General features: G+C 46.1%; 1 long non-coding RNA gene across 2 annotated transcripts in view; it reads left to right on the top strand.

Moving 5' to 3' along the window:
- Positions 1-11,900, top strand: part of LOC110130341 (uncharacterized) — a 131,370-nt gene that overhangs the window by 17,871 nt on the left and 101,599 nt on the right. The window lies entirely within an intron of this gene.

Here is an 11,900-nt window from a genome sequence, read left to right as displayed (position 1 = left end):
TCATGTGCCCCAGGGTGTTGAGAGGGAGATGAGACAAATTGGGGTAGGTGGGAAACGCAGGATTTGTTGTTGTTTCGTTGCTACGTTGTGTCTGACTCTTTTGTGACCTCATGGACTGTAGGCCTGCCAGGCTCCTCTGTCCATGAAATTTCCCAGGCAGGAATACTGGAGTGGGTTGCCATTTCCTTCTCCAGGGGATCTTCCTGACCCAGGGATGGAACCCGAGTCTCCTGCATCTTCTGCATTGGCAGGTGGATTCTTTACCACTGAGCCACCTGGGAAGCCAGGAAACTCAAGTTTAAGTGAGGCAAATCCAGAGGATGGTTTCCCCTTCTTGGGACTTTGTGTGTGTGGGGGGGGGTGGGGTGGGGTAGGGTAGGTGAATTAGGGTTAAATTAAATGATGAAATCCAAAGGAACAAGGTCTCACTTTCTTTGGTTTTGAGCTGCTGTGACATGAGAAGCAAAAAGAGTAGGTGCTGCCTTTCTGGCATGAGTTTGCAAGGGTCCTTTTGGTTCCTGGGTCACAAATGCTTACAACCGTATGGGCTGGATAATGTCATTATCCAGATGAGGATTCTGAACATGAGCTGACATGCCCAAGGTGATGCCATCATTAAATAGAGTCAATTTGAACCTCACTCCAGAAGTTTTCCTCGTAGCAATCACTAACTACCCATTGGGGAGTTTTAAAACACTGATACCTGATTCTGATTTAAGTGATCTGGGGTTGGCCTTGGGCATTGAGACTTTTTAAAGTTCTCCAGGTGATTGAATATCCAGCCTAGCTTGAGAACCACTGCTCTATGTTTTCCCTAGTTTAGTGACCAGGGTCCAGCCACCTGCTGATGCAGTGGCTCTCAAACACAAATGTACATAAGAAACACCTGTGAATATTGTTCAGTGTGGGATTCTGATTCAGGTGGTCTGGGAGGGCCTGGGGTTCTGTATTTCTAACAGTCTTCCAGGAGATGATGCTGGTCCTGAAACCACACTTTGAATAGCAAGGTAATCTGACCAGCATACCTCCCACGTGGTGCTGAGTGTCCTTCGACCCAGATTCCCCTGCTGTGCTCAGGCGGCCAGATGGACTCACTGCCCATCCTGCCCCTCTGACCAAGCTGGTGTGTGACTCCATCAGTCTGTGTGATGTTTCTTCAAGCTGAGGTGCTCCTTCCCTTCCTTCCATCCCTGGGGTTGCTGCTGTGGATCTTGGACTGGACTTCTTCCTGCCGCTGCTTCTGGTTCCAGAACCTGGAGTCTCCCAGTCGCCCCCTTTTTGATGTCAGCCCTGTCCTGATGTGTGGTAAAGCAGGCTGAGCCCAGGTGGTGAAGACCAGAAAGACTTGCGTTTGGGATCAGAAGGAGAGTCCCAGCTCTCCCACTTCCTGCCTGGATGACCTTGCGCAACTTACTTGACCTCTGTTAAATGATGAAGATGTTTCCCTTGTAGGTTTACGGTGAGATTACATGAGATGATTTAGGTGATGTGCCCACCCCAGAGACTGGTATGCTTCATTAACAATAATTGTATTATTAAGGAGGTTGAAACTAAACATTTCCTGACTGTCCGGGGTGTGCCATACCCTGCACTAGATGATTAGTAGACATTACCTCGTTTGAGCCTCAGAACAACCTTGCAAGTCATCATACTTATTTCCTCTCTTGTACAGCTGAGGTCATTGAAATCCAAAAGGTCGTGACTCAGACAAGGATGCACAGTTAGCAAGCTCTAGGGCTGGAACTTGCATCCCTGTTTGTCTGACTTTGAAGGCTTCTGCAGATCTCTTCTGACAGTTGTGCTTACCTGACAGACGGGAGGGTTCCATAAACACTTGTTGACTTGGCTGTTTGGGGAGAGGAGACCAGCAGCCAGAGGCTGGAAATAGCCTTCTGCTCTCCAGTTGCCGCCAGAGAATGGGCAGGTGGACAGGAACATGGGTAAGGGTCAGAAAGGGACTTTGCTGGGCGGATACTAATAAGCACAGCCTGCCTGGTTCCTGGCCCTGTGAGCCAGGCAGTGTGGGTCTGGAGCAACTGTAGGTTTCTATGCCCTCCTCAAGAACAGGTGTGTGAATGTGTGTGTGTGTGTGTGTGTTTGTGTGTGCGCGCGCGTGCGCACCCTCTAGAGGGTTGAGAATGAGCTGACAGCAGCAGGTGTGAGTACTGAGGATGGGGAATGAATGAGACCTTCCTATGTCTGGGGTGGGGGGCACCCCTACAGGCTCCCACCCCAGTCTCTGTGAAGAAAGGCTCAATGGGGCCCAAGCCCACCAGTCTCCTGTCTCCTGCCAGACCCAGGCACCTGCCTGCCGGGCGTTTCTGCCTTTGCCACAGGTGGCACCAGGCTGTTGATGTAAAGTGTAAACTGCATCTCTGACATGGCAGCCTGGCAGCAGGATTGTGCTGATGAGAGAGAGAGAGAGCAGGAGAGGACTCGGGAGGCTGTGGGGAGCTGCAGCTCAAATGGCATGACAGGGGTGCTGAGTGGGGGGCTGGTCCTGTCCCTCTGCAGAGGACCCTTACCCATCCCTGGTCTTGGAGGCATGGAGACGGAGGCTGGGGACTGCACATTCAGCGGCCCCGAGTGAAGGCTGCTGTGCCCCCAGGCCAGGCAAGCCAGGGTGCCCCAGCTGCTCACCCAGCAACACGGCCTCATGCTGCTCTGAAGGGGAACAGGGGCCCTCAGTTAGCACTGCCCTTTCATACCTCTTAGCAAGGCCACCAAGATGGATTGTTTAGTGGAGGAGGAGACGGAGCTAAGAGAAACTCAGGGAAAGTGCCCAGGCCTCCAGGAGGTGGTGGCTGCTTCTCCCAGGGAACAGAGCCTCTCCACCTCACTTCACACCTGGTCTTCTAGCCTCAAAGCTCATGTTGTCCATCTTGATGAAAAATGTGCAGATTTTACAGTTACAGGAGAAAAGAAACCCCATATGGTATGCTTTATTATTTATATACCTGGTTTCATATAGTTTTGATTATACTATTATATTTTCAAGTTATCAAAACTTTTTCTCCTTACAATTGCTAGATTGAGATCTTTTAATTCACTTAACATTTTATTTTTTCGTTTTGAATTCATCTCAGACTTAAGAAAAAAATTGCAAAAACTGTATGAGAAATTCCCCTCACCCAGACTCTCCCAAAAGTCAACATCTTATATAACCTAGACGGCAATAATCAAAACTATTAGCATTGATACATACTATTATCTAGTCTGTGAACTTAACTCAGATTTTGCCAGTTTTTCCACTAGGCCCTTTCTCATTTCCAGGATCCCATCCAGGATCACACTTTACATGTGATGGTCCTGCCTGCTTAGTATCCTTTCGTCTGAAATAGTTCTTTGGTTTTAAAATGTCTCTGATGACCTTTTCATGTTTGAAAAGTGCTGGCCAGCTATCTTTTTGCCTTTTCATACTGTTAATGGGGTTCTCAAGGCAAGAATACTGAAGTTATTTGTCATTCCCTTCTCCAGTAATGGCCCTAACAGAAGCAGATGATATTAAGAAGAGGTGGCAAGAATACACAGAAGAATTACACAAAAAAGATCTTAAAGACCGAGATAACTATGATGGTGTGATTATTCAACTAGAGCCAGACATCCTGGAATGTGAAGTCAAGTAGGCCTTAGGAAGCATCACTACAAATAAAGCTAGTGAAGGTGATGGAATTCCAGTTGAGAAATTTCCAATCCTGAAAGATGATGCCGTGAAAGTGCTGCCCTCAATATACCAGCAAATTTGGAAAACTCAGCAATGGCCACAGGACTGAGAAAGGTCAGTTTTCATTCCAATCCCAAAGAAAGGCAATGCCAAAGAATGTTCAAACTACCATACAATTGCACTCATCTCACATGCTAGCCAAGTAATGCTCAAAATTCTCCAAGCAAGGCTTTAACAGTGCATGAACTGAGAACTTACAGATGTTCAAGCTGGATTTAGAAAAAGTAGAGGAACCAGAGATCAAATTGCCAGCATCTGTTGGATCATAGAAAAAGCAAGAGAGTTCCAGAAAAACATCTACTTCTGCTTTACTAACTACTTCAAAGTGTAGTGAATACTGTGTGGATCACAACAAACTGTGGAAAATTCTGAAAGAGATGGGAATACCAGACCACCTTACCTGCCTCCTGAGAAATGTGCATGCAGGTCAAGAAGCAACAGTTAGAACCAGACATGGAACAATTGACTGGTTCCAAACTGGGACAGGAGTATGTCAAGGCAGTATATTGTCACCCTGCTTATTTAACTTATTTGCAGAGTACATCATACAAAATGCCGGGCTGGATTAAGCACAAGCTGGAATCAAGATTGCCGGGAGAAATATCAATAACCTCAGATATGCAGATGACACCACCCTTATGGCAGAAAGTGAAGAAGAATTAAAGAGTCTCTTTATGAAGGTGAAAGAGGAGAGTGAAAAAGATGGCTTAAAGCTCAACACTATAAAAAGTAAGATCATGGCACCTGGTCCCATCACTTCATGGCAAATAGATGGGGAAACAATGGAAACAGTGACAGACTTTATTTTTTTGGACTCCATAATCACTGCTGATGGTGACTGCAGCCATGAAATTAAAAGATGCTTGTTCCTTGGAAGAAAAGCTATGACAAACATAGATAGCATATTTAAAAGCAGAGACATTACTTTTCCAACAAAGGTCCATCTAGTCAAAGCTATGGTTTTTCCAGTAGTTATGTATGGATCTGATAGTTGGACCATCAAGAAAGCTGAGTGTCGAAGAATTGATGCTTTTGAACTGTGGTGTTGGAGAAGACTCTTCAGAGTCCCTTGGACAGCAAGGAGATCAAACCAGTCAATTCTAAAGGAAATCAGTCCTGAATATTCATTGGAAGGATTGATGCTGAAGTTGAAGCTCCAATACTTTGGCCACCTGATGCAAAGAACTGACTCATTGGACAAGACCCTGATGCTGGGAAAGATTGAAGGTAGGAGGAGAAGGGGATGACAGAGAATGAGATGGTTGAATGGCATCACTGACTTGATAGACATGAGTTTGAGCGAACTCCAGGAATTGGTGATGAACAGAGAAGCCTGGCGTGCTGCAGTCCATGGGGTTGCAAAGAGTCAGATACGACTGTGACTGAACTGAACTGGCCAGTTATCTTCTAGGGTGTTCTTAATTTAGGTTTATGTGATGTCTCATTGTGACTTACATCCAGGCTATTCATTTTTGGCAAAAGCAGCACAGAAGTGATGTTGTATCCTTCTCAGAGCATCATATCAGGAGCTGCGTGGCCTCTCTTTGTTCTGGTACCTGTGGTGTTAACTTTGAGCTTTTATTTAAGGTGGTGGCTGCCAGATGTCTGCCCTGTACACCAACTGCTTTTACTTTTGCAATAAGTGTTTGGTGAGGAGACACTTTATAAAAATGTCCTGTTTCTTCTTACAATTTGCCTACTGATTTTAGGATTCAGTCATTCATTCATGTGTTATTACTGGGTAGTTTAATTCACTTATAAATGCAAAGACAAGACACTTATAAAGCAAAAATAAAAGAATCTTATATGCCTGTGGGCAGGATTGTATCCCTTTTTACACTTCTAATCTGTTTGCTAGGTTGTCTTCATAGTTTTGTCCCATTTAGTACAGTGTAGTCAGTGGTTAAGTCCATAAAAGTTTGAATGTTACATCTACTCTGCTTTCACTGTGTTTGCTTTTAGGTATTACACTATTTTAATGATGTTTCATCCTTCTGGCTGATTCATTCTTGTCTCTCAGAGCACACAGTGTCTTTGGAGCTCAGAACTACTTTCTAAATTTAATCTGAACTTAAGCTCCATCTCCCTCTATTTAGACTGAAGATATGTGGTCTTATTCTGCGTGCCCCAGTGATTCTAATTTCTACTCAGGACCAGTCTTTTCTTGGTGAATGACTCAGCATTTTACAATCTGACATTTTTAAGAGAACCACTTTGCTATTAAACTGAAGTCATATATTAAAGTGAAACCTGAAGCCAGCATGGGTCCAACAAAGGTTAGACAAAGATAAGACAATTTGTCACACCTACCAGCCTGCGAAGTGCATGGCAGAAATGAAATGAGATTCCAGAACTGGAGCAGGCCGGGGCCTTTGACTACAAATGTGGATGCAGAGACACGCTTCTCAGAGAAGGCTGGGGCTTCCCAAGAACCCTTTCTTGGCCATGTTTATGGACTAGGTGCAGAGAGTCTGTGCTCAGGAACTGAGGCCCAAGTTAGGACAACATGTTTAAAGGAGGCTTAAAAGTTGAACCTCCAAATTGGGAAAGTTGTAAATTTGAAGTGAGCTGTTATTGATTTTTGCTTTGTACCAAAGAAGAATTGATGAAATAGAAAGAAAGCCTTCCTGTCCATGCATCTCATAGCTGCTGTCAGCCTGGTGATTGTGAACTTCCTTCATTGTTTTCAGGTCGCATAGATAGACACATACACTGCTTGTGTCTGCTGTTTGGAATGCAGGCCTTCTCTGCCCACAGAAGTGCTGGCCAGGAAGCTGGCTGAATGCAGAAACAGGGCTATTTTGGTAGAGCCCTTTTCTGTCTGTGATCTACCGACACAATTGAAGCTGAATCTGGCCTCTGTACGCTGATACCAAATTAATTCTTGGAGACAGAGTTTTGAATAAAGGAGGAAAGAACAGCTTTATTGCCTTACCAGGCACTAATGCCCTTCAAAACTGTGTGTCCCAACCTGGAGGGGTGGGGATAGTGTGGAGTTTAATAGTAATGGCTCAAAGGGGAGGGTGTGACCAGCTTGTGGACATTCTTCTGATTGGTTGGTGGTGAGCTAAGTGGGAGTCAGCATCGTTAACCTTCTGGTTCTAACTGGTCTTGTGTCTACTTGCTTGTGGGCAGCATATGGTTAATTTCTCCCATGTAGTAGGGGTTTCAGCATCAGCAAAATAGCTCAAAGATATTGTTAAGTATTTATATCCTGCTCCTCCCTTGTTTCACCTCCCTTCTCTTCCTTAATAACAGCTGTTGGAACCTGCCCATTGGAACTCAGGGAAGGTGATGGAAGCTGAATGAAGCCTGTCTCCTGTAATCAAGAAACGGGGGTCACAGAAAGGGTTTTGTGCCCAGGAGCCCCACAGGGTCTGATTTGGTATCAATAGCAGTAACACAAGGCTTTCCTTTTAGCCATTTTTTAAATCATGCTCTTCGTGAGTGTGGGAGGGGCGAAAGGAGTACCTAGATGGAGAAAGCAAAAGAGAGAAGACAGGGATACAGATGGGAAGAAGGCGAAACTGAATCCTCCTAAAACTGAGTTCCCCTGCTGAGTCTGTGATTAACCTCTCTACCCAAAACTTTATTCCCTTTCTTGTCCTCAGGATTGAGGAGCATCAAAGAAAAGGGGGGGGGGGGACTGAAACCGAGCAGGAAGCTGCAAGGCCTTCCTGAGTACAAGCCTCCCCATGTCCCCGCTTCCTGTTTGACCCTCTGCTGAGTTCCAAACAGCAGACTGAAGCAGTGTGTGTGTGTGTGTGTGTGTGTGTGTGTGTGTGTAGTGTGTGTGCAACAAAATGCTCCCAAGAATGACTGTCTGACTGCATAATCCCTCCAGGGCAGGCCTGGGCCGCTGCTGCCCTGTTCCCTCTTTGGATCACGTGCCTGGTGGGGTGTTGGATCTCATAAGCGCGTGGCCTGATGCTCTTCCTGCTTCACCATGGCTCCAATCCAAACGAAGTAAGACTAGGGAAGGGAGAGTATATCCACGTCCCATGTGATAGGGAGGTAGCAACAACCAGTCAGAGTGAAGGCAAAATTAATTTTGTACCTTTGTCCTTGGGAAATGAAAATGAACAGGCTTTAGGAGACTCTTCTGCCCTCGCTCCTTAGCATAGTGAGGGAGCAATTAGCGCCAAGGTTTTTCATTTCCGCATAATTCTAGTCAAATCCAGTTTCAAGGATCCAGAGCTGCTTCTTTAAGCCCAAAAGATGCCCCACACCCTTGAGTCCACAAGTGACTTCAAAGCCAGAGGGACTGTCAGCAACTCTGACATCAGAAGACCCAGAGCCTGGTCTGGAAAAGTGCCCAGCCATGACATTAAGTGGAATTTATTTTCATCATGTTAGGTTTCTTATTGCACCACACACTCCTTCCCCACCTGCAAATGCAGTCATTTTTTTTTAGGATACAACTCTGAGGGTTGTAGGGCTGTCTGAGAAGTAATGGCTCACGTGCCATCACTGTATAGATGTGCCCTTTCCAAATATACACAACAGGAAGGTGACCTGCCGATCCAGGGAAGGCAATAAACCACACATTCAATTAGAATGACATACATTTAATCACAATTGTCTAATGGTATTTGAGATTTCTTATTTAATCAGTAATGAGACGACCCAGCAATTAATGTTTCTGGAATTGCAGCTGCCCTCACCAGTGCAGTGTTGATTTTAAACTAATCTTTCTATTTTATATCCCCTTTTTTTATTTCTGGAGTTAATAAAGGTGCTCTAATGAGTTGTATTAAAACATCAATTTCTCCTTTTGTTGCATCCACAAGTTTATCATGGTTTTTAATCAAAATATTGAGTGAATATGTAGGAAGGAGCTTTGGATGGCAAAGTCTGCCTGGATGGAGAAGCTGGGGTGGGAGATGGCTCATTTCTCTCTGACACTCTCTCTGAGAAGCTGTTTTTCCCCTTCGGAGGAGGTCTGAGATCAGGGACCATTTCACGGGTGTGTGATTTGTGTGGTTACACAGGTACCAGGCTCAGTAGGATGGGTGCTTGATGTCATGCTCTGTTGCCACTGTCTTGAGTCTTAATGCCTTTTGAAAAAGAGATCTCATATTTTCCTTAAGCACTGGGCCCTGCAAACTGTGTAGCCAAGCCTGTTTGAGGATCTGACAGAATCAGCCCCTCCTCGAGTTGGTGCAGGTGTAGAGTGGGCAAGAAGTGGATGGGGAGGCAGGTGGGGTGAAATCTTAGAAATACATATATATATGCATACATCCATATATATACATGTCCTTTGCTTCCATTTAAATCAATTATACATGTGTTATACATGCATTGTTCTAGATCTTCCTTTTCTTCGCCTCACCCTATATCTTGGAGATAATTTCATAGCAACTATAGATTTGTCTGATTGAAAGTTTTGCAAATATTTAAACTGGCATCCATGTGGACTAGAACAAGGGGAATGGAGGGAGACCAACTGAGAGGCTCTTTCAATATTCCATTTATTTTTATTCATACATCAAACATTTATTTACGTCTTTGCTGGGTTCTGTGATATCAAGTCACATAAGAAATTATCCTTGACTTCAAAGAGCTCAAGGGAGCTAAGACAAGTAAACAAATAAATCATAATGCAATGTGCCCAAGTGTTGTAACCAGAGTGAAGTGACACATATCTGGACTGGGATGTCTCCAAGAGATTAAAAACAAAAACAAAAACAGGAGGTGGCTGGAATACTTTTTCTTTGGAAAAAGTGTCAACAGGTGCAGTCTGATAAAGGGTAACGAGCACTTTGGAAGGGATAGACTGACACATCTTTCATTTATTTTATACTCTCCTGTCTCCCCATCCCCATGCCCACACTGACATGGTGTCTGATGCCGAGGAGTGTTACCTGACAGACAGAGGACAAGGCTAAGGAGAGGCTTGAGATAGGATCAGTGGGTTCTCAGCCTTTGCCTATGGCTTCACCAGCTCCTGCCTGGCTGCAGTAGAAACAGTGAGCAAATTCTTGATTATGCAGGGAGATGAGCCTCTGATTCATTTTTGATGTTCCACGTTATGAGGCAAGCTCCCCAGCCATCTGTTCAAAGGAGGGATGTGTTACATATTTTGATTAATTTATTTTTATCTTAATCAAGTGGCAACTTCCCGTCTTGGTGCATCTTAACCTGAGCAGTTGTGGCTGGAGGGCGACGGGCTTGACGGACTGATGAGGGAGGGGGGCGGTGGGCCACCTGGTGCGATGCTAGTATCAGATGCAGGAGCAGAGTCTCCCCTGGACTGCCCTTTCACCTCCCTAATTAGGGAAGAAATCACAAGCCCTCCAGTGGGCACTGAAATGCCTCGAGTGCCAACTTCCTGGGGCTCATTATACAGATGGGGTCAGAAAACCAAAACAGCCAAGATCTGCTGCTTACAGCCAGCAGGCCACAGGAAACCCAGGCTGGGGGTGAGAAGCATGAACAGCTTCCTGAAATGGTTACATACAAGTGAGATAACGGGGAGGAGGCTGCAGTGTCCTCACTAGAAACGGCCAAAACCTCTTAGCCGGTTTACTGACACTAAGAGATTTATGTTTTTCCAGCCATTGGCATTAGGTGGAAATGTGCAGTTCTGTTTCAGGCACTGGCTCTAGGACCTCACAGAATGAGTGCAATGGAGTAGGGAGTAATAGTAGTCTAGCTATTTGTCTTCAGTGTGGGTTTCCCCAAACTGAGGAGCCTGAGAAAAGGATTGGGGAGCAGTTTCTGTTCGGCAGAGATCCAAGGGAAAGGGGTGAGGGAAACGGACGAGGAGAAAGAGTCTTAGAGAGCTGGTACCACATGGGCAACTGGGCCCAGTTCTGGTGAGGACCTGTCAGAATCGTCCCTCTGCAGGGGGATTCTGGTGGTTTTATTGACCGACTTGCAATGCCATCGGTTGAGGATTTGCCCTTGCAGGTGTTAATTACCTTCGGACTGCTCTTAACAACTGGGATGTGGAGGAAGAAAGCCTTAGGGCAGACAAGCAGAGACTCGGAGGGCGCTTGAGTGGGTCCCTTGGACCAGGCATGGGGACCAGCAGTCTCAGCAGCAGCTGAAGTCACGGTGTAGGGCACAGACAGAACGCCTGTCTGTCCTGTGGGCAGGGAGCGGGAGGAGGAGATGAACTACCACTTAGTCATCAACGGTGACCAGCGTGTGAGTTTCATCGGCATGGCAGGCACCAGTCTCAGGTGGGCGGGAAATCTCTGTGCATGTGTGTGGGGAAAGAGCAAGTTAGCCAAGATGGTGTGGTCACGCTCTCTCGCCTCGCTCCTGCCCCACATTTTGTAAAGAGTGACTGTGTAACAGCTGAGATCACTTCTAGCGCTGTGCAGGCGCGCTATGAGGTCCTCTCTTGGTCACGGGTTACTCTGTGCAGTGTACCTGTATGGGCTTCACCACGAAAGCCCTGGCTGCGGCTGCTATATTGGAGCGACATCATGGTTATGTTACATGAGGTTGTGTTTTGGCTACGTTATGGTTATGTTATGGCTGTTGCTATGGCTGCAGCAGCAGCTGGAAGAGAGGCTATGTCACAGCTACCATGCCAGCCAGGAGAGAATAAATGTGTTTGCAGCTCCTGTGGCTCCTCAAGTCTTCTTCCAGACTCTTAGCCCACGCCTGGCCTACCCTGGGTGCCGCAAACAGTGCAGACAGCGCAAACAGCGAGGCCACTGGCGCTGTGAGCAGGGTCAGCGGTCCAGTCTGCATGCTCAGTCGTGTCCGACTCTGTGACCCCAGGGCCAGGCTCTTCTGCCCATGCAACTTTCCAGGCAAGCATACTGGAGTGAGTTGCCATTTCCTACTCCAGGGGATCTTCCCGACCCAAGGATCATACCCGAGTTTCATGTGTCTCCTGCACTGGCAGGCGGGTTCTTCACCACTATCCATGTCCATATATTAACCTAAGTTTGCTCCTGTGCTCTCATCATATTGTACTGATGGAAAATTTTATCTCATTTTGGGACTTTCCTTCCCATGTGCCAACCTCCTTCCCAGCTGCATGGTTAGTTCTGGGTTTCCGTGAGTCATTGGATGCTTCCCAGGCAGCAAGCTTTGTGCTTTGTGCTGGTATCTGTGGAGGATGGTTCTCGATGTTTACATGGTGTATAGGGTGTTTTTGTTTCTGGTGATGACTTTTCTGATTACCTAGTCAGGTAGAGCTAGTTTTCTTTTTTAT

The sequence above is a fragment of the Odocoileus virginianus genome, chromosome 10 (assembly GCF_023699985.2).
Source record: "Odocoileus virginianus isolate 20LAN1187 ecotype Illinois chromosome 10, Ovbor_1.2, whole genome shotgun sequence".
In the NCBI taxonomy this organism is placed as follows: domain Eukaryota; kingdom Metazoa; phylum Chordata; class Mammalia; order Artiodactyla; family Cervidae; genus Odocoileus; species Odocoileus virginianus.
The sequence above is the reverse complement of the archived record's forward strand: the minus strand, read 5'-3'. Positions and strand labels throughout refer to the sequence as shown.